This window comes from Microcebus murinus, chromosome 7 (genome assembly GCF_040939455.1).
Source record: "Microcebus murinus isolate Inina chromosome 7, M.murinus_Inina_mat1.0, whole genome shotgun sequence".
Taxonomy (NCBI): Eukaryota; Metazoa; Chordata; class Mammalia; order Primates; family Cheirogaleidae; genus Microcebus; species Microcebus murinus.
Window position 1 is genome coordinate 84039596 of NC_134110.1, and position 24321 is coordinate 84063916.

At 37.9% G+C, this 24321-nt stretch overlaps 1 non-coding gene and 1 pseudogene across 1 annotated transcript; one reads left to right on the plus strand and one right to left on the minus strand.

The window, feature by feature from the left end:
- The first annotated feature begins 4 nt into the window (after positions 1-4).
- Positions 5-20241, plus strand: LOC142871968 (succinate dehydrogenase [ubiquinone] iron-sulfur subunit, mitochondrial pseudogene; annotated as a pseudogene).
- A 1671-nt stretch (positions 20242-21912) lies between these two features.
- Positions 21913-22019, minus strand: LOC142872009 (U6 spliceosomal RNA). Its single transcript, XR_012920259.1, has one exon. It is a non-coding gene; the product is annotated as a U6 spliceosomal RNA (small nuclear RNA).
- Between the last annotated feature and the right edge of the window lie 2302 nt (positions 22020-24321).

Genomic DNA, 24321 nt, shown 5'->3' on the forward strand with positions numbered 1-24321 from the left:
CGCCATGGCTGGAATCTCCAGGTAGGGCTCACATGTGGAGCCAACCATAGGGGTACATGATTTTTTCAAGAAGTGTTTAGGAGGGGGGCAAGGGCAATATATGTAATCTTAACATTTGTACCCCCATAATATGCTGAAAAAAATTTTTTTTAAGTCTTAAAAAAAAAAAAAAAGAAGTGTTTGGACTAGATCCCACTCAGTGGTTAAAGGTTTTATGGAAATGTTTTTAGCCTCGTGAAAAACATTTTGGCAATATTCAAGCCTGGTGTTGGGGCCCTAGCCAAGAAGGAATGCCAGGGCTGCACTATCATCAGTAAGGGAACCGAACTGGAATCAGGACTCTGTGGCAAATGTGAAGTCGGAGTCAGGGATCAAGGGACAAGCTGTAGCATCATAAATATATTACAGTCCCACTAGACAATCAGGCTGAAAGCAACAAGATTCATTCCATTCACCAGGCAGTAATGGGCATGAGATTTCTAAAATACGAGATTTAACCAGATTTGGACCAGGGACTCAGCATGACTGAGCCTAAGTGACTGAAGATTCTTGTGCCAGATGCTGGTGGGATTTAATGTTAGCAATATGGGTTGGATTCAGATTGTGGTTGGCCTTGAAAACAATTTATTTTGTATGTATTAGGAGTGACATAATGATATCTGCCCCAGGAGGATGATTCTGAAAGAAGTATGGAGAAATGACAGGAAAGGGCATTATGAGGTGCAGGGACCTCATTTACCTGGTGCATAAGAATAGAAGAAAGAGTCCAGATAAAGACCTGCCAAATACAGCAACTTGATTTTCAGCAAAGGCGCAAGAATGGCCTTTTCAGTCAATGATACTGGGTCAATTGGACAGTAATGTGGACAAAATCAATCTTGACTGACTGCTACCTAATACCATATGGAAGCATCAATTCTAAATGGATTATAATTCTAAATATCAAAGGGGAAAAAGTACACTTTCTAGAAGGAAACATAAAAGAAGGGCTTCATGACCCTGGGGAAAGCAAAGATTTTTCAAACAGAACATAGAAAGTACTAAACATAAAGGAAAATATAATTTATATTATAATTAAGAAGTTTTATTCATAAACATTCAACATTAAGAGAGTGAAAGACAAACCGCATCTAATAGAAGATTTTTTTTTTTTGAGACAGAGTCTCACTGTGTTGCCAGGGCTATAGTACCATGGTGTCAGCCCAGCTCAAGCAATCCTCCTTCCTAGGCCTCCCAGAATGCTGGGACTATAGACACGAGCCACAGTGCCTGTCCCATCTGTATTTGTATATAGATATAGTTCTCTCACTGAATCTGTATATATATATATATATATATATTTCTTTTAGGGAATTGGCTTATGCAGTGTAGGGGCTGGCAACAGAGCAAGATTCTGTCTCCAAAAAAATAAATAAATAAATACCTAATTATTGTTTGATTAAATTGCTGGGTACTATCACCTAGATGAATTAAGGCTTGAAATTAACCATCAGAATTATCTGTATTAGCCGGGCGCAGTGGCTCACACCTGTAATCCTAGCACTCTGGGAGGCAGAGGCGGGTGGATTACTCAAGGTAAGGAGTTCGAAACCAGCCTGAGCAAGAGCGAGACCCCGTCTCTACTATAAATAGAAATTAATTGGCCAACTAATATATATAGAAAAAATTAGCCTGTCATGGTGGCGCATGCCTGTAGTCCCAGCTACTCGGGAGGCTGAGGCAGAAGGATCGCTTGAGCCCAGGAGTTTGAGGTTGCCGTGAGCTAGGCTGATGCCATGGCACTCACTCTAGCCTGGGCAACAAAGCGAGACTCTGTCTCAAAAAAAAAAAAATTATCTGTATATTTCTATCTCTCTTATTATATATAATATAAATACATATATGTGTATCTGTAAAATTTGTATTTTTGACTAGTTATAAGTAAGTTGCAGAATCCTGACACTTCACTCATAAATACTTCAACATGCTTCTCTTGGAATTAGGACATTCTTTTTTTTTTTTTTTTTTTTTTTTTTGGAGACAGAGTCTCACTTCGTTGCCCAGGCTAGAGTGAGTGCCCTGGCGTCAGCCTAGCTCACAGCAACCTCAAACTCCTGGGCTCGAGTGATCCTTCTGCCTCAGCCTCCCGGGTAGCTGGGACTACAGGCATGCGCCACCATGCCCGGCTAATTTTTTATATATATATCAGTTGGCCAATTAATTTCTTTCTATTTATAGTAGAGACGGGGTCTCGCTCTTGCTCAGGCTGGTTTTGAACTCCTGACCTTGAGCAATCCGCCCGCCTCGGCCTCCCAAGAGCTAGGATTACAGGCGTGAGCCACAGCGCCCGGCCTAGGACATTCTTTATAACTACAATACTGTTAGTACAACAAGGTAATTTAGCTTTGATACAATAACATTAAAATGTTCCAAATCGTCCCAATAATTTTTTAATTTTGTTTGTTTACTTATTTATTTTTGAGATAGGGTCTCACTCTGTTGCCTGAGCTAGAATGCCGTGGCATCATCATAGCTCACAGCAACCTCAAACTCCTGGGCTCAAGCGATCCTCCTGCCTCAGTCTCCCCAGTAGCCAGGACTGTAGGCAAACACCACCATGGCTGGCTAATTTTTCTATCTTTTGTAGACATAGGGTCTCACTATGTTGCCCAGACTGGGCCTCAAGCGATCCTCCTATCTTGGCCTCCCAAAGTGCTGGGATTACAGGCATGAGCCACATCACCCAGACCCAATAGTTTTGTTTTGTTTTTTGTTTCTTTTTTCTGTATACAGAGTTTCACTCTGTTGCCTGGGCTAGAGTGCCGTGGCATCTGCCTAGCCAACAGCAACCTCAAACTCCTGGACTCAAGCAATTCTTCTGCCTCAGCCTTTTGGAAGGCTGAGACTACAGGCATGCGCCACCATGCCCAGCTAATTTTTTCTATATATTTTTGGCTGTCCAACTAATTTCTTTTTAGTTTTAGTAGAGACGGGGTCTTGCTCTTGCTCAGGCTGGTCTCGAACTCCTGAGCTCGAATGATCCTCCCACCTCGACCTCCCAGAGTGCTAGGATCACAAGCGTGAGCCACTGCACCTGGCCTCCCAATAGTTTTTTTAAGTATAGAATTTACTGAGGATTACTTACTGCTCCTAATTGTTATGTCTCTTAAATTTTCTTTAATTGTAGCACAATCCTCTATCTTTTTTTCTTTCATTACATTGACATTTTTGAAGAGCCTACTGCCAATTGTTTCATAGTATAGAATGTCTCACAATCTGGGTTTGACAGATGTTTCCTTCATGATTAGATTCAGGTTAAAATTATAGTCAAAGAATACTAAATAAGTAATGCTGTGTACTTACCATCAAATCCCATCAAGAGGCACATAGTATCAGTTTAGTGATGGTAAGTTTGATCACTTGGGTCACGTAGTATCTGCCAGATATCTCTATTAATAAAGATATGCTTTCCTCTTTGAAATTTATAAGCAATGTGAGAGTTATACTTTAGTACTTTGTGACTATTTTGCTCTTCAACAACATTTCATCTAATGGCATTAGTGTCCATTGGTGACCTTTGCCTGAATCACTTATTACAGTGGAGTTTGCAAAATATTGATTTTCTAATTCTATACTTCTTCATTTATTAGCTGACATTCTTCTGTATTTAAAAAAAAAACAACAAAAAACCTTCCTGTCCCCTGTTTCTTTTAGAGCATTGCTATGATTCATAATTTTTTAAGTGTTGTTTTAGAATCCATTACCAGTATTATTGTTTTGGATGCCCAAAGTATCTCAGTATGGCCAATGGGAATCACTTCAAGATGGATCATGAGTCTTTTTTTTACATGTCTCTATCATTCTCTGAGCAATTCCTTACTTTGTAGCCTAGACACTATCAGGTAGTTTCTCTTTAACGTAGGCCCTGTTTAGAACAAAATGCTCTGGCAAAATGGATCCTTTCCCCTCCCCCTGCAAGAAGCACAAGGGTGATTTTTCTCTGACATTTGCTGTGAGAATCTTGTAGAGCTCCTGGAAATTAAACTCACAAAAATTGGAAGTTCCCTGGAGTTTTTAACTATCATAGTTGTTCACACTGAGCCTCTAGCACACTGAGCCTTCATCAGTTACAGTGCAGGTTTTCCTACCCCAGCACTGGTACTGTGTGGGTTTCTCCTATAAGCTGTGATTATCTATGTCTTCCTGCCTGTCCTTCCAACTTCGGGGGCAGCAATTTGCTCTCAAACTGCTCTAATGTACCTAAGAAGAGTTGATTTTTCAATTTGCTCAGCTTTCTACTTACTTTAGGGATGTCGGGGTGACTTCTAAGCCCCTTACATGATAGACTAGAAACCCCTGACATCCTTTTTAGACGTTAACTGCCCTGTCCAAGAACAAAGTATGTCTATTTGTTAAGTTTACTTTGGTGTCTTTCAGGAATGGTTTAACTTTTTCCTTACATAGGTTTTGTTTTTTGAGACAGAGTCTTGCTTTGTTGCCCAGGCTAGAGTGAGAGAGTGAGTGCCGTGGCGTCAGCCTAGCTCACAGCAACCTCAAACTCCTGGGCTCAAGCAATCCTGCTGCCTCAGCCTCCTGAGTAGCTAGGACTACAGGCATGTGCCACCATGCCAGGCTAATTTTTTCTATGTATATTAGTTGGCCAATTAATTTCTTTCTATTTATAGTAGAGACGAGGTCTTGCTCTTGCTCAGGCTGGTTTTGAACTCCTGACCTCAAGCAATCCGTCCGCCTCGGCCTCCCAGAGTGCTAGGATTAAAGGTGTGAGCCACCGCGCTCGGCCACATAGGTTTTTATAGTTCTTGTTAAGTTGATGTTTAAAAGTATTTTATCTTTTTTGGCCGGGGACGGTGGCTCACGCCTGTAATCCTAGCACTCTGGGATGCCAAGGCAGGAGGATCGCTCGAGGTCAGGAGTTCAAGACTAGCCTGGGCAAGAGCGAGACCCTGTCTCTACTAAAAATAAAAAGAAATTAGCCTGACAGCCAAAAATATATGTAAAAAATTAGCCAGGCATGGTGGCTCATGCCTGTAGTGCCAGCTACTTGGGAGGCTGAGGCAGGAAGATCACTTGAGCCCAGGAGTTTGAGGTTGCTCTCAGCTTGGCTGATGCCACGGCACTGAGACTCTGTCTCAATAAATAAATAAATAAATAAATAAATAAAATAAAAGTATTTTATCTTTCTGTTGCTTTTGTACATGGGTCTTTCTCTTTCATTATGTCTTTTTTTTTTTTTTTTTTTTTTTGAGACAGAGTCTCGCTTTGTTGTCCAGGCTAGAGTGAGTGCCGTGGCGTCAGCCTAGCTCACAGCAACCTCAAACTCCTGGGCTCGAGCGATCCTGCCTCAGCCTCCTGAGTAGCTGGGACTACAGGCATGAGCCACCATGCCCGGCTAATTTTTTTTTTTTTTATATATATATCAGTTGGCCAATTAATTTCTTTCTATTTATAGTAGAGACGGGGTCTCGCTCTTGCTCAGGCTGGTTTTGAACTCCTGACCTTGAGCAATCCGCCCGCCTCGGCCTCCCAAGAGCTAGGATTACAGGCATGAGCCACCGCGCCCGGCCTCATCATGTCTTTTAACTAGTATCTCAAGTTTTTTTTATATTGTGGTAAATACACACAAAACCAAAATTTATAATCTTAATCGTTTTAATTGTATAGTTTGGTTTAATTGTATAGTTTGGTGGTATGAAGTACATTCATACTGTTGTGCAGCCATCACCACCCTTCATCTCCAGAACTCTTTTCATCTTGCAAATCTGAAACAATATACCCATTAAACAATAATTTTCTATTTTTCACTCCCCACAGACCCTGGTAACCACCATTCTACTTTTTGTCTTAATTTACAGTTTTTAATATTCTAACTAAGTAACTCATAAAAATGGAATCACAGTAAGTCATGTGTCATTTAATGACAGGGATACATTCTGAGAAATGTGTACTTAGGTGATTTTCTTGTGTAAACATCACAGAGTGTACTTATATAAACCTAGAATGGTACAGCCTACTACACATCCAGGCTATTGCTCCTAAGCTACAAACTTTTTCAGAATGTTACTATACTGAATACCATATGCAATTGTAACACTATGGTTATTTGTATATCTACATCTACCTAAACATAGAGAAGGTACAGTAAAAATGCTGTATAAAAGATAAAAAAATGTCATACCTATATAGGGCACTGTGAAAGTTGTCAGAATTAAAATGAGGTTGCTTGTGTTTTAAAAAAAGAACTTTGACAAATACAGCCAGGGAATGCCATGAAAGGAGAGCTCTCATGCCCATATGCCTGATTACAAGAACTATCACAGAAGACTGCAAAAATCACAACCTTACACAAAAGCCATTGCAACCTTACACAAAAAATACTTCTGTGAAGATATCTGCCCAGCAACTGCCTATACAACCTCTGGCTAGCATCACCCTTGTTATTGTTCCTTGTACCAAATGATAATTATCTCAAAACACTTATGTAATCTTCCTCATTTTTCCTTTAAAAACCTTTGTCTTCCTTTATCTCTCTGAATGTATACATGGTTTACTATTTCACATATATTCCCATTGCAGTTCCTATCCCCAAATAAACATCATTTTCTATTAGTGAGCCTCTCTCTGTTATTTACTTTGACATAACTGGTGTCAGAAGTGGGATCTGAAGCAAGAGTACTTTCAGAAGGAATCAACAATTCTTGGAACTGGTGTTCAGCATTCACTTGAGCCCTTTGAGCTCTCCACTTCCACAGCTTGCCTTTTCTGCCCTGGTGAGTCTTTTCTCAGGCCAAACCTCCTTTATATTGGATAGAACTGTTTTGACTTTACTTGGGATTTATTTTGGTTATAAGGCTGCCTTGGCAGGGCACGGTGGCACTTGGCTGTAATCTCAGCACTTTGGGAGGCCTAGGCAGGAGGATTGCCTGAGGCCAGGAATTTGAGATCAGCCTGTGGAAGATAGTAAGATCCTGACTCTACTCCAGCCTGGGTGACAGAGTGAGATCCTATCTCTAAAAGGAAGGAAGAAAGGAAGGGAGGGAGGGAGGAGGAAAAGGCTATCTTAATAAAGGACCTTACATCCCTCCTGGGATGATAAAAGACTTTTTGTCTTTTCTGGCAAGTCCTTTCTGGTATCAAACATAAGTGTCCTTCTGGTTTGAGTATTCTGGTTTCTACAGAATTTACATCCTGTCTCTCGAAATGTCTTTTCTAGTAAATTTACTTTTGATTCTTTCTGCACACCTGGTTTAATATTTTATTTGATCTGCACACCTGGGTTAAATTTTTGTAAGCACTCTGGTTTTGGTCTAATTTTGGTTTGGTTACACACATCTGTAAATTACTTGGCTCTTTTTCCTTGTTTATTTATAAAAATCTCCCAAAAGCAAAAATAAACATTCAAAATTGTGGGTGCAGGATGGCTAATTAAAAGCCATTAGGATGGTTACCACTATCTAAAACACTGATCCAAACTCCTGACATTCTCTGACAAAATTTGTAGGATTTTCTCTGCTCTCAAGAGATTAAGAAGAAATGGAATTGATGTTGCAACATTACAGCATGCCAGTTCCTGCAGATCATATGGGGCAGAGAAGAAAAAAAAAGTCATGCCAGGTTTTCTGGGATTCCAGCTGACTACATTGTGGCCAGTAATGGATGGGCAAATTACATCGAAGGAAATTCAGAGCTCAAATGGTCATTATTTGAACTCTCTAAAAAAACCCTAGTGTTAACATGTAGAACTTCTAAGTTCTCTGTCTCTATTTTTTTTCCCCGCCTACTTTGAATCTTGACTCTTCTGCAGGTGTTGAAATAAAACTCACTGCTTGGCTGGGTGTGGTAGCTTATGCCTGTAATCCTAGCACTCTGGGTGGCCAAGGAGGGAGGATTGCTTAAGCTCAGGAGTTTGAGACCAGCCTGAGCAAAAGCAAGACCCTGTTTCTACTAAGAATAGAAAAATTAGCTGGGCGCAGTGGTGCGCACCTGTGGTCCTAGCTACTCAGGAGGCTGAGGCAAGAGGATGGTTCGAACCCAGGAGTTTGAGGTTGCAGTGAGCTATGATGATGCCACTGCACTGTAGCCAGGGCAACAAAGTAGACTGTTTCAAAAAAACAAAAACAAAACAAAAAACTCACTGCTTATGGCATTCTAGCCAAGATTTTTTTAAAGTCTTAATGGACTTTCAAATTAATAGCTTTACAAATTACAACAGCTCCATGACAACCAACAAGGGAGACCCTTTTCTTTTTTTTTCATCCTTCCTAATAATCCTTTAGGTAGACAGCTTTTGAAAATGTAAAATGAGGTTTGCCTGACTAACAATTGCTTAGGATGATGAAAGAATTAATTGAAAAATTGATCTTCTAAGAGAATAAAAATTAGATGTGTTTATAAAAGTCAGGCTCTCAGATCAGATAGGTCAAAATCGTGAGCTCAGAGCCATAATATATCTCTGTCCAGCATAAAAATTGCTTTGTCTTCCACACAGGGGCTAAAAAATAAAGAATAAAAACAAAGAAAACACTGTAAAATGCTTCCCTGCCTACATTGACTAGTCAAGCAAACCAGATGGGCAAACAAAAAAATAGATTTGTCTCTAATTCAAGGTAACTTTGAGATTTTGTTTTTCTTATATAATTCAGCCAGTTCCAACTAAAATGTGAACATTTGACCATTTAACCGTGAATTCATTTAAAACTGAATAAAAGACAAAAAGAGGTTTTTGAAAAATAAAACTGTAAGGCCAGGCTCAGTGGCTCACACCTGTAATCCCAAGATTCTGGGAGGCCACGGTGGAAGGATAGCTTAAGCCCAGGAGTTTGAGACAAGCCTGGGCAACATAGCAAGACCCCATCTCTACAAAAGAACAATTTAAAAAAGAAAAATCAGCCAGGCACAGTGGCCTTCATGAAATTACCTTCCAGAGCAAATAAAATTTAGTAATGTGAACGGGTCCTATTTTGTTAGAATATAATTTGGATCTAACTGTCTTTATAAATCAATGAGGTTGCATTCATATCTCATGACTAAAATTCTAAAGTGAAAGCTATATGATCTTCGTATATGTATATGTGTTCAGATGTGTCTATGCATATGTACATGTATTATACTATATGCTATGTCTACATGGTAAAATCTGGCATAGTTTTCCAGAAATCCTTAAAGAATTCTATTCAGATTGGCTTAGATAAATGAGTGTTCATATAAAATATATAGTAACTAGAAGTCTTTGACCAATGCCTTCTAGTTCATGTGACTTAAGTAAATTTTGATAAATAAGTTGATTTTAAATTTGTAGATAAAATAAAAATAAAAATACCTTCAGAACTGTCAGCATACATTTTTGCCTGGATTTACTGCTCAGACAGTTTATATTTGTCTCTCCTAGACATTTTAAGATGTCAAAGTGTGACACAAAGATTATAAAACTATAAAACCAGCCTAAAAACAGAATAATCTTAATGTTGTTGATTTAATAAAAACAACTGTATCTTCTGAGTTATAGTCAAAATACCCATAGTCATAGGCTGTAAAAATAGTTACCAAAGAAATAATTTGAAATGATGACTAGCTTTGTCTAATATCTCAGCTTTCATAAGAGATCTAGGTATAACTGGTATGAATAAATAGATTGGGTAAATATAAATGGAGTAGATGTTTATAAATAAACTTTTTCATGTAATTTGAAATATTTAAAAATTTGTTATTTATTTTTAAATTTTTAACATAAATTTAAAATTTAACTTCTTTTTTTTTTCCACTATACTAACGAGGGCTAATTTGTGAGTGTGCCAAATCCTAACCACTAGATGACCAGGGAGCCACGAGGAATAATTTGAAATCTTAAAGTTATTTTATGTTAAATTAAGTGACAAATACTTATTAAATATCTGGATCCATTTCCAAATAAGATTTGCAAAAACTGAATTTGCTAAACATAAATATAAATTTATTTTTGGCTTCTTACATTTTATAGAAAGAATAAATATATTTGAATCTATTAATACACATAAAATTTAAGTTATGAGAAAACATGTTTCAAAAAACTCTTTTTTTTTTTTGAGTCAGAGTCTCAGTCTCTTGCCTGGGTTAGAGTGCCATGGTGTCAGCCTAGCTCACAGCAACCTCAAACTCCTGGGCTCAAGCTAACCTACTGTCCCACCCTCCTGTGTAGCTGGGACTATAGGCATGTGCCACCATGCCTGGCTAATTTTTTCTATATATTTTTAGCTGTTCAATTAATTTCTTTCTATTTTTAGTAGAGACGGGGTCTCACTCTTGCTCAGGCTGGTTTTGAACTCCTGATCTTGAGCAATCCACCCACCTCGGCCTCCCAGAGTGCTAGGATTATACAGGCGTGAGCCACTGCGCCCAACCTTCAAAAAACTTAATGGTTCTTATCTACAAAATACTGATATGTGACAGTTCAACATTTCTTGCTAGAAATTAAGGTTATAAGAGTTTAAAAAATTCTAATTTATATACATTTCTGTATATAAAGTGTACCAAAAAAAGTAAGATGTGTTTATGATGAGAAAAATTATAAGAAAGGCATTAAAAATATGTTCTTGGTCACGCTTGAAGCTCTGACTCCAGGGGGGAGGAGGGGCATGGGCAATATACATAACCTTAACATTTGTACCCACAGGATATGCTGAAATAAATAAATAAATATGTTCTTTATTGAGAAAAAAATAATTTTGTCTAATTCAGAGTTTATTTAAAAGTTGTTTCTAAATATTAAATATTAAAAATTGATCTCAGGGAGACAGAGAGTAGAATGTGGTTATCAGAAGCTGGGAAGATACAACTCATGATGATGGCTTCTGAAGTAAAAAAAATAAGAAAATAAAAAATAAAAATATTAAAAATGTTAAAAAAATAAAAAAAAAGAAGCTGGGAAGGGTAGTGAGGAGGGGGGGATAAAGTGGGGATGATTAATGGGTACAAAAATATAATTAGAATGAACAATATTTGATAGCAAAACAAAGTGACTATAATCAATAATAAGTTAGGGTATACTTTGAAATAACTAAATAAGTGGAATGTTCCTAACACAAAGAAATGATAACTGCCTGAGGTGATGGATACTCCAATTACCCTGATTTGATTAATTCACATACTATGACTATATCAAAACATCACATGTACCCTATAAATAGATACAAATATTATGTATCCATAATATTTACACATAAAAATTTTTTTAAAGCTTAACATATAGTTATCAGTTGATCAGTGATTCCATTTCTATATACATACCCACAAGAATTGAAAACATGTTATGTAGAAACCTGACTGGTTATTAAGTATGACATGTGTGATTTCCTTAAGTACTAAGTTTGACAGCTGATATCGCCAACATTTCACTTTGACACTTCTTGTTTTATTTTTATTGTGAAGGTACATCCTCAGTCTTTCAAATGTACACTTTGGCTTGTGATTATCTTTCAGATTTTTTTAGAGCATTTTTGTGAAGCTATGGATAAGTCAAAAATTCTTTCTTTTTTTGAATTTCAGACTATTACAGGGTTCGTGTTATTTTCAAAAACGAGTTCCGTGGTGGAACCAATGCAGACAGCTCAAAATATCAATGAAGTGTTTGAGAAGGGTGTGGCTAGTGAGCACACAGTATGTGGGTGGTTGGAGAAGTTCCATACTGGTGATTTTAATCTTGAAAATGAGCCACATGGGCAACCTGAGACCAAGCTGGATAAGGATGAGCTGTAGTAGAAGCGAATCCGTCTCAACCTACTCATGAATTAGCAGCAAGGTTTGACGTTACTATTCCAACAATATTGGACCATTTGAAACAACTGGGCAAGGTAAAGAAGCTGGATAGATCGGTTCCACATGAATTAAACAACTGTCCGAAGAGAACTCATCTTAAAGCTTGCCTTTCTTTGCTGTCACGACATAAAGGCAAACCATTTCTACACTGTTTTGTTATGTGTGATGAAAAACAATTGCAAGCCTTTTGTTTTTTGACAATATTTTGATTATCGCAAGCATTCAGCACAATGGTTGGATAAAGATGAAGTGCCGAAACACAGTACAAAACCAAATATTCGCCAAAAAAAAAAGCGAATGATATCTCTTTGCTGGCCCAGCACTGGTATTATCCACTACAGCTTCATGAAACCTGGTCAATTATAGCCGATGTCTACTGCAACCAATTGGATGAAATGCTGAGGACGCTTGTGATTAAGCAGCAGAGACAACAGAGACAGGCCAATCCTCTTGCAAGACCACATGTCACAAAAAACAACACTGCTCAAACTACAGAAGCTGGACTTGGAAACTGTCATCCACAGTATTCATCAGACCTTGCACTGACTGACTTCCATGTCTTCCAGGCTTTGGACAACTTCTTGCAAGGAAAAACATTCAGTTCTCAACAGGCCTGTGGAAAATGCCTTTTGCTATTTCATTGCCTCTCACTTTCCAGACTTCTTTGCTGCTGGCATAAACAAGCTACTGTTAAGTGGCAAAACTGTATTGATAGTTTAGGCACACACCTTGATTAATTGTACTGCTTCTTGTTTGAGATATAATAAACTACACTTTTGATTCAAAATCGAACATTTCATATTCAATGACCTAATAAAATCTCCAGAATGGAACTTCTCAAACCATGGACATACTATGTGTTCATTAGCCAGATACTTGCCAAACACTTCGTTGATATTTTCTGCTGTCTAGGCTGCATTGGTTCCATGATGGAAGTCATATTAAAAAATAACACTAATTTTTGGTTTATCTGTGGTTTCACAAAAATTGCTCTTAAAAAAAATTTGAAAGATAACACAAGCCAAAACGTGTGTTTGAAAGACGGAGGGTGCACCTTCACAATAAAGAGAGAGAGGGGAAAAAAAGTGTCAAAGTGAAACGTCAGAGATACTGTCAAACTTAGTACTTAAGGACATTGAATATTCCATACTTAATAACCTATGGCCAGCTGGGCGCAGTGGCTCACGCCTGTAATCTTAGCACTCTGGGAGGCTGAGGTGGGTGGATTGCTCAAGATCAGGAGTTCAAAACCAGCCTGAGCAAGAGCGAGACCCTGTCTCTACTATTAATAGAAAGAAATTAATTAGCCAACTAAACATATATATATATATATATAAAATTAGCCGGGCATGGTGGTGCATGCCTGTAGTCCCAGCTACTCGGGTGGCTGAAGCAGGATCGGTTGGGCCCAGGAGTTTGAGGTTACTGTGAGCTAAGCTGACACCATGGCACTCTAACCCCGGTATCAAAAGTGAAACTCTGTCTCAAAATAAAATAAAATAAAATAACCTATGGCCGGGCACTGAGGCTCATGCATGTAATCCTAGAGGCTGAGGCAGGTGGATCACTCAAGGTTAGGAGTTCGAAACCAGCCCGAGCAAGAGCAAGACCCCGGCTCTACTGAAAATAGAAATTAATTGGACAGCTAAAAATATATACAAAAAATTAGCCGGGCATGGTGGTGCATGCCTGTAGTCCCAGCTACAGAAGGATCGCTTGAGCCCAGGAGTTTGAGGTTGCTTTGGGCTAGGCTGACGACACAGCACTCTAGCCCAGGCAAGAGAGTGAGACTCTGACTCAAAAAAAAAAAAAAAAAAAAAACCTAAAACACTCCTCCCAACAGTGTATGGGGGTTCCCCTTTCTCCACATCATCTCACACCATTCATTATTGCCTGTCTTTTTGAAGAAAGCCCTTTTAGCTGGGGTGAGATGGTATCACATTGGCTTTTTTGATGTGTCTGAATTGTTCCATGTAACTAGGAAATTTCTCGTGCTTTTTGTTACTAAGAGGACACGTATTCCCCTGCTGAAGGTGCTAGTTTTCTTGTTTACATTTCTTTATAATATGTTATACACTAATAACCGTGGACACACACTCTTTCTGTATTTGACTGAATTCAAGTACCTTTTCATCAGGTTTGACTTGCAGATTATCTAAATGAACTTTCAACAAAGAGAAGCAATAACACTGTAGGAGGTTTTTATTTCCCTTTGACTATTTTTGTAACTGGCCTAAAAACAAAGATTTTATCTTTTATCAAGATAATTTCCTGCATTGTCTTTATTAAGTTTTTTGATTACTTAGGAAAACTGAGCTTTGAAAGGGTAAAGGTTTTTACATTCAAGTAACTTTCTCTATTGCTTTTTTTTTCTGTATTGCTTTTAAAGTCTGATTATCACTCTTGTTAAATGAATGATTTAACATTTAGGATTTCACAGTGACCTGTAATCCTGTTTTGATCAGATGTTTTGAACCTTTTGACATTTTTGGCAGGATTCTCCAGGATAGATATTGTCAATTAAGTCTTTTTCACTTACAATTAACTTTGGCATTTTCCAGTTGAACCCCTGGATAGCCTCAAAGGATATATCCTTCATCTTGTAGAGATGTTAAATAATTAGGTTTGTTTGCTGTATTAAATTATATAGAATGTATTGTCAAATAATAAGTAATGGTAGATTTTGTTTCAATTACATTTATGGGTATGGTATTGAAATTGTATAAAATTCTTAAAAATCTAGTATGTCATCAGTCATAATCCTGATTATTATATTTTATGCCACAAAAATAACCACATTTCTTTGTTAATTGACGACTATAATGAACTTTCATTATATTTTTAACCATGGCTAGTCTAAGTCTCTGTAATACATAATTTCGATTTTTTTTCTCTATGGGCAACTGTAGACTCATGGAAAAGACTGGAATAAGTACTCTTAATACAAGTTTCTAATAACTTTAAGATCAATGAACTAAATAAACATTTTCCAGAATTGTAATAAAGAAACTGATAAGTTCATAAAACTGCTAATTAAAATCAAGCTGAACAAAACATAACTACATGAGATTGCATAACTGGTGACAATAATGTTTTTCAACCTTTGTTTTAAAACATTGTTGGTTCTTAAAATGTTTTGTTTTCCAGATTTAGGGAAATTTTCTATCTTAAGCTATTTATACTTTATAATAATTTGGTAAAGTATAATTTTGTGAACAAAGGTAAAAGCATTTGCTTTTCCTCCCTACTTAATCCTTCTAAAATTCAGAAACTATTTATGAGGTTTCTTATGGCAATACGGTTATTTGCATAAGATCAATAAAAATTTGCTCTCTATAACGGGATACAATTGAAAACACTAGTTATATTACCAAGGCGTTAACTGAAATAGTATATTTGAGAATGTACATACAATGGGCTAGGCACAGTGGCTCACCCCTATAATCCAAGCATTCACTCTAGGCCAAGGCAGGGGGATCACTTGAGCTCAGGAGTTCAAGATCACCCTGAGTAAGACTGAGACCCCATCTATACTAAAAAAAATATAGAAAAAATTAGACAGATGTAGTGGCATGTGCCTGTAGTCCTAGCTACTCGGGAGGCTGAGGCAGGAGGATTGCTTGAGCTCAGGAGTTTGAGGTTGCTGTGAGCTAGGCTGATGCCATAGCACTCTAGCCTGAGCAACAGAGTGAGACTCTGTCTCAAAAAAAAGTACATAGACTGCCTGGCTTCAAGAGTTCCCAGTCTTGGTCATGCCTGGTGGCTCACACCTGTAATCTTAGCAATCTGGGAGGCCAAGGCAGGCAGATCACTCAAGGTCAGGAGTTTGAAACCAGCCTAAGCAAGAGTGAGACCCCATCTCTACTATAAATAGAAAGAAATTAATTGGCCAACTAAAAATACATATATATAGAAAAAATTAGCCAGGCATGGTGGTGCATGCCTATAGTCCCAGCTACTCAGGAGGCTGAGGCAAAAGGATTGCTTGAGCCCAGGAGTTTGAGATTGCTGTGAGCTAGGCTGATGCCATGGCACTCTAGCCCGGGCAGAGTGAGATTCTGTCTCAAAAAAAAAAAAAGTTCCCAGCCTTACAGTGAGGGAATAAACATTGTCACTTTATGGCAGCCCCAGAAACATTAAGACTGTAAGAAAAGCCGGTCTGCCTTAGTTTGGCTTTCTAGCCATAAGAGAGTTTTAAATCTGAGATTCCTATAAGATCAATGTAGAGAGAAAAGGCTATCTTTCTAAAAGATAATTTATAATACACCTATTATAAGATTGTAGCCCTATACATTGTTTTTGAGTTCTTGTTATCAAACTATAGCCTAGGCTAGATCCCAAATTCTTCTAGGTTCCTCCAACTCAACTTTCCTCCATGAAATCACTAAAAATAGGAACTGCTTTTTCTGAAGCCTATAAGCCAAACTAAGTGAATTTTAAGGAAAAAGTCTCATGCCTGATATATGGGCCACACAAAAAGTAAACCAAACTGCTCAATGCCATAACTGCTGATATTCAAACTACAAACCAGGACACTTTCATGCTATAGACAACTTTTCTCAAGAAGTGAGAACAAGATTGAACATCATAATGAGACTCTCAGACCTATTAGTGCCTATCTTCTCACTTGATAGGTTAAAGGCCATTTGATTTATTCAACTGGTTGTTTTGAGACTAGGTTCATGGCTCAAAATCATTATGCGAACTAGGACTACCACGTTACTATTATTGACTGTTAATTTTACTTTGTATTTTCCCTTCTAAACTTTGTATCTGTTACTTATTAAATTTTTGCCTTGCTTCAAGGAGTTGTTAGTACAACTCTTAACAGAATAATGCTGGCCCAGAACTTGGAGATGATAGACTACAGGACAGACAAAATTGAATTTAACAATGAACTCCAGGTAGACTTAGGCTGAGAGGCACTCCCTTCAAACCTCCCTTGTTGCTCAAATGTGGCTAAAAGGGTTTTGACACTGACTCCTAGAGGCCAACCACTATCTCCCACATGGGGCTGGACCAGCAACCAGGGACAGGTCCATCCTGGCACTGAGGAACAATCAAAACCTAACTACAGGATGAGTGATCAGTGATGCTTTTGGAGAAAGATCCTGACCAAAAAGGGGAAATGTGAAAGTTATCTGAATGAAAATGGAAGTCAGGAGCAGTGGTTCACACCTGTAATCCTAGCACTTTGGGAGGCCAAGGCGGGAGCATTGGTTGAGGCCAGGAGTTCAAGACCAGCGTGAGCAACATAGCAAGACCCCCATCTCTATAAAAAATAGAAAAAATTAGCCAGGTGTGGCTGTGTGCACCTGTAGTCCTAGCTACTCAGGTGGCTGAGGCAGGAGGATCTTTTGAGCCTGTGAGTTTGAGGTTGCAGTGAGCTATGATGACACTACTGCACTGTAGTCTGGGTGATGGTGTCTCAAAAAATAGAAAAAAATACATAAAAGAATTAAAATGGAGTCACTTGTAGTAAATTATCTCAAAACAATTATGTAATCTTCCTCATTTTTCCTTTACAAACCTTTGTCTTCCTTTACCTCCCTGAATATGCACATAGTTTATTATGGCACACATATTCCCATTGAAATACCCTATCCCCAAATAAACATCATTTTCTTTTAGAGAGCCTCTCTCTTTATTATTTAGGTCGACAGCACTTACCATGAATGGAGTTTGCAGGGCTGGAAGTTGCTCTGGGTGAGCCAATGAGTGAATGTGAAGACCTAACACATTACCGTGTACTTTTTATACCATTGGCAGCACAGTAGGTTTGTTTATACCAACATCACCACAAACATGTGAGTAATTCATTGTGCTACAAAGTTACAATGGCTACACATCACTAAGCAATAGGACTTCTTCAGCTTCATTATAATCGTACAGGGCTACCATCCTTCATGTGTCATTGACCAAGACATCATTATGTGGCATATGACTGTATTTGTCTTTTGGCAATTGGCTTATTTCATTTAGCAATAATATCCTCAAGGTTCATTCATGTTGTAGCACATGTCAGAATTTCCTTTCTAAGTCTGAATAATATTCCATTGTATGTATAGACCACATTTTCCTTATCCATTCATCTTTTGATGAATGCTTGGTTTGCATCCACATTTTAGTTATTATGAATAATGCTGCTATAAATATGGATGTACAGATATCTCTGAGAACCTGCTTTTAATTCTTTGGGGTATATATCCAGAAGTGAAACTGCTGCATCATATGGTAATTCTATTTTTTTTTTTTTTTAGACAGTGTCTCACTCTGTTTCTCGGGCTAGAGTGCTGTGGCATCAGCCTAGCTCACAGCACCCTCAAACTCCTGGGCTAAAGCAATCCTCCTGCCTTGGCCTCCCGAGTAGCTGGGACTACAGGCATGAGCCACTTTTGCTCAGCTAATTTTTTCTATGTATTTTTAGTTGTCCAACTAATTTCTTTCTACTTTTAGTAGAGATGGGGTTTTGCTCTTTCTCAGGCTGATCTTGAACTCCTGACCTCGAGCGATCCTCCTGCCTCAGCTTCCCAGAGTGCTAGGTTTACAGGCATGAGCCACCACACCCGGCCTCGGTAATTCTATTTTTAATTTACTGAAAAACGGTCATACTGTTTTCCATAGTTAACTAGGGTTTTTTGTATATGTGAAAGTATTGATAGTTACATGTTGATCTTCTATCTTTCTACGTTACTAAATTATTTTATACTGCTTTATCATTGAGAATGCCATCATAACATCTACAAATAGAAAGTTTAAAATTTTCCTATCTAATTATTATGCAAAATTAAAACAATTTTAACTGTTTTCTTATCTGATTGAATTGGCTATACTTCAAATACAATGTTAAATTGTAACAGAGATGGGGGCATCTCTTACTTGTTTCCTGTCTTAGTGAGACTCCCTCTAGCATTTTCTCATTTACTGGATTTATCACTGATGTATATATAATTTATTATGTTATTTTAGGATGTTTTCTGGCACCAACAACCAATGCCCTGATCCTCTGGACACTAACTGAATGTTCAACAATTCAATTCTAACACTATCATGAGTTAGTGCAGATGCCATAGGTTAAAGTTTTAGTCCCACAAGACTATCCCCACTTCTAGCACCAGTCACAAGTGCTGGTACTCCTATACTTCTGACCAACTGACTATAAATCAGGGGTTCTCACCGCCTCCACTTCATGTTTGACAGTTTACTAGAATGGCTTACACAGGCTGGGCTTCGTGGCTCATACCTGTAATCTTAGCACTTTGGGAGGACAAGGCAGGAGGATCACTTGAGGCCAGGAGTTTGAGAGCAGCCTGGGCAACACAGCAAGACCCTATCTCTACAAAAAGTAAAAAAATTAGCCAGGTATGGTGGCACATGTCTTTAGTCCCAGCTACTCATGAGGCTGAGGCAGAAGGATCAACTTGAGCCAGGGAGTTTAAGGCTGCAGTGAGCTATGATTACACCATTGCACTCCAGCCTGGGCAACAGAGCAAGACCTTATCTCTAAAGAAAAAAAAAAAAAAAAACATAGCTCACAGATCTCAGAACATACTTTACTTATGTTTACTTGTTTCTTATAAAGGATATTATAAAGCATACAACAAGGCTGGCGATAAACCTCGTATGCAGACTTACGAAAAATTGATCTGAATAAATGTGGCCCTATGGTTTTGGATGCTTTAATCAAGATTAAGAATGAAATTGATTCTACCTTGACCTTCCGAAGATCATGCAGAGAAGGTATCTGCAGCTCTTGTGCCACAAACATCAACGGAGGCAACACTCTAACTTGTACCTGAAGGATTGACACCACCCTCAATAAAGTCTCAAAAATCTACCCTCTTCCACATATGTATGTGATAAAGGATCTGTTCCTGATTTGAACAACTTCTATGCACAGTACAAATTCACTGAACCTTATTTGAAGAAGAAGGATGAATCCCAGGAAGGCAAGCAGCAGTATCTGCAGTCCACAGAAGATCATGAGAAACTGGATGGGCTCTACGACTGCATTCTCTGTGCCTGCTGTAGCACCAGCTGCCCCAGCTACTGGTGGAACGGAGACAGATATTTGGGGCCTGTGGTTCTTATGCAGGCCTACTGCTGGATGATTGACTCCAGAGACGACTTCACAGAGGAGCACCTGGCCAAGCTGCAGGACCCGTTCTCTCTGTACCACTGCCACACCATCATGAACTGCACAAGGACCTGTCCCAAGGGTCTGAATCCAGGGAAGGCTATTGCTGAAATCAAGAAAATGTTGGTAACCTATAAGGAAAAGAAAGTTGCAGCTTAACTGTTTCTATGCCAAAATATAACTTGGATCCAGCTCAGAGCTGAACTTAATTTATATCTAATTTGAGTTCTTTAAAGGTCTTGAATTTCCTTGAATACAGCATGTATAATAAAAATTTTAAGAAATAAATAAATGTTATTCTACTTTATTAATAATAAAAAAAAAAACGAATAGCCAGATAAAGAGGTACATAAGGCAAGGTCTGGAAGAGTCCAGAGCATGGGAGCTTGTGTCCTCTCCTAGCATGTGGATGGATTTAGGAATTCAGAAGTTCTTTGAACCCCAACATTTCAAGCTTTTTATCAGGGTTTTCTCATGTAGGCATGATCAGTTACTAAGTCCATCTCCAGCTCTTCTCCTCTCCCCAGCAGTTGGGGTTGGAGGCTGAAAGTTTCAGGATTCTAATCAAGGTGTGATCTTTCTGGTAACTAGCCTCCATCTGAAGCCATCTAGGAGCTTGCCAAGAATCACAACATTAGAACAAGATGTTCCTATCACTCAGGAAATTACAAGGGTTTTAGGAGTTCTGTGTTAGGAACCTAGGACAAAGACCAAATATTTATTTCTGATTATGTGACCTATCTTTTAATATTTTTTTTTCTGTTCAATTCACTGTTTTTCTTCAGACACTACCACCTATGCCTATATATTTGATGATACTTATATGACTTCCACATTTATCATTTCCTCTCTAATGTTCTTTCAATCTGTTTTTTAAAAACTACATGTAGTCCATGTTGAAATTTCTCCTGTTGTCTAAAAAATGTCTTCTTATACTTGGTTTGTTTGAATCAAGATCCAAACAAAGTTAACATATTACATTTGTTTAATATGTCTCCTAAGTATTTTGTAATCTATGGCAGTTTCCCTCCGCCTCTCTTTTACAGCATTTATTGAAGAAACTGTGTCATTTGTCCTGTAAAATTTCCTATAATCTGGCCTTGGTTTGCAGTCTCATTATATGGTTTAATAAGTTCCTCTATTTTGCACTTCTCTCACCCTGTATTTCCTATAAACTGATCATGAGATACAGAATCTTGATTAGATTATTTGGCAAGAGTACTTCTTCTGTTAATTCCTATTATACCATCTTCAAGTGGCATGTAATATCTGGCTGTCCCACTTTTACTGAAATACAAAATTTCATGGGTATGTGCATTTTTTTGTGGAGTTGTCTATGGATTTCATTTGATTACTAAGGTGTTCATGGCCAAAACAACACCAAAAAAGGAACCATAGCTTTTTCAAGTAATAACTTGCTATGGACATGTTAGGTAAGAGCCCTAGGGGACAAATGAACAAGGAATGTACTCAAGGGATGCAAATATGTGTAAAAGAACTCTTACTAGACAGGGGCAAAGAAAATGAGTAAAAGTTCTCCGGATTCACAATTTATCTGCAAACCAGATATATATCAGCTATCTTTGACACGTAGAATAAGTCATACATACTGTTGTTTTGTTAATTTTCTTTGTCCTTTATAAAGATTTACATAAAATGATTGGTTTGGGTTTAAAATTATTTTTAAAAACACACTTTTGCTTTGTAGATATGCCTTTCTTAAAGTATCACTCTAAATTGTGGAGATAAGCCTTTTGTAAAGTATTACTCTAAATTGTGAATGTGGAGATTTGTTATGAAATGCAATCTATAATTCGATTGGATTACATTAACATTTTAAAATTGTTAAATAAACCCTTCCTCCTAGTATTTCTACATTAATTACAATGAATCCAAGTTCATTCCTTAATATATTTACAAAAGTGATTTTCAAACTCAAAAAATAGCATAGCATTTCCATTGCATTTTATCTTAGGCTTTTTTATATATATAATATGGAATGCTTCATGAATTTGCGTGTCATCCTTGCACAGAGGCCATGCTAATCTTCTCTGTATCGTTCCAATTTTAGTATATGTGCTGCCAAAGTGAGCACTATCTTAGACTTTTTAACATGGTATTTTAAGCAAATCATTTTATTTTTTTTATAAAACTTTTTTCTTCTTTTTTTTTCTTTTTTACCCCAATTTTATCTACAGCTACAGAAATCATTTTAAATTTTGATTCTTTTTAATAGATGCACAGAATTTGAAATCTGGAAGAAACTATAAAGATTATCCAGTTTGACTTGTTCATTTTATTAATAAGGAAATAAACCCAAATTGATTATGAGCCTTGTCCAAGCTTGCTAAAGACAGAGCTAGGATAAGAGTATAACCTTGGATTCTTAGTTTGGTGCCTTTCCCAATATTCAATAAACAAGCTGTTGGTTGCCAAATTGCCTCCATTTCTTTGGTGAGATCAGCCACTAGGAGACTAAGAAAGAACAAACTACTCTATGGAGACACATTCAAGCAAGGCCTTGTCAACTTTGTCTCTTCATACTCCAGTAAACAAATCCTCACAGCAGTGCTCTCTCAGTCTAGTGAATCACTGGACAAAATCATTCATAAATCCCAATACATTATCAATATCGTAGCTGGGCACGATGGCTCATGCCTGTAATACTAGCACTCTGGGAGGCTGAGGCGGGCAGATTCTTTGAGCTCAGGAGTTCGAGACCAGCCTGAGCAAGAGCGAGACCCCATCTTTACTAAAAAAATAGAAAGAAATTAGCTGGACAACTAAAAAGAAAAAAAAAATATATATATATATAAAATTAGCCGGGCATAGTGATGTGTGCCTGTAGTCCCAGCTACTCAGGAAGCTGAGGCAGTAGGATCACTTGAGCCCAGGAGTTTTAAGTTGCTGTGAGCTAGGTTGATGCCATGGCACTCTAGCCCAGGCAACAAAGTGAGACTCTGTCTCAAAAACAATTAAAAAACAAACAAACAAACAAAACAAAACAAAACATTATCAATATTGCAACACTTGCCCAGTGGTCCTTTTGTGGGTCTTTCAATATTACTAGACTATTTGGTTTCCCATATTTCCTTTCCTTTACTACCAGAAAGTCCAGCTGCTAATTTAGTCCTTTCTGTCTCAGGCTTTCCCTTTACCTTGGAAGGGAAGACCTCAGGCACACACACAGCTTGTGTGTGTCCTAATTTTTTGTTCTTCTGGGTGTGGAGATAGGGGTAGTTTGTGAGATGAGGGAGAATCACCTCCTTGCAACCTGATGGTCATTTCTAATTGTTGTGGAAATTAAAAAATGAATACTAATATAAAATCTAACAAAAATATACCTTAAATCACCTAACATCAATTCTATGTTTAATTTTCTCCAGTTGTCTCAAAAATATCTTTTTTTTTACAGTTAGAATCAGGATCCCAACAAGGTTAACATATTGCATTTGTTCAATATTTCTCTCTTTTTTTTATGAATTAGAGTCTCACTCTGTTGCCTGGGCTAGAGTGCCGTGGCATCATCAGCCTAGCTCACAGCAAACTCAAACTTCTGGGCTCAAGCAATCCTTCTGCCTCAGCCTCCCAAGTAGCTGGGACTACAGGCATGCGCCACCATGCCCGGCTAATTTTTTTTTTTTTCTTTTTTTTTGAGATAGAATCTCACTCTGTCACCGGGGCTAGAATGCCATGGCGTCAGCCTAGCTCACAGCAACCTCCAACTCCTGGGCTCAAGAGATCCTTCTGCTTCAGCCTCCCGAGTAGCTAGGATCACAGGCATGCGCCACCATGCCGGGCTAATTTTTTCTATATATTTTTAGTTGGCCAATTAATTTCTTTCTATTTACAGTAGAGACGGGTGTTACTCTTGCTCAGGCTGGTCTCAAACTCCTGGGCTCAAACAATCCTTCGGCCTCAGCCTCCCATAGTGCTAGGATTATAGGCATGAGTCACCAGACTCGGCCAATATGTCTCTTAAGTATCTTTTATTACAAATGATGCTATTAAAAAGATTCTGTAAGGATATGGGGAGACTTTGACTTCATTATTGCTGAACTATTTTCCAAAGTGATTGTACCAGTTTCACTCCTATAGAGTTTAATGAAAGCTCCATTTCCTCTCCCACTTTTGGTATTGTCACACATTTTAACTTTTGCCTATCTAATAGTAAGCTCCACTCTGAGAAACAAATGAGATGTGAGACTAGTCTTCAAACATTGCATAATTAAGTGTTTTAGACATAAACATTTCATGCTCACTGGAGATAATTATATACCCCTACACTATCTGAAAGTCACTGTTTTGGCTCCTGAGTATGTCAAGCTCTTTCTACTAAATATTAATGAAAAAATGAACAAGATAGATAATTATGTGTTATTTAGTATCTCCTAGAA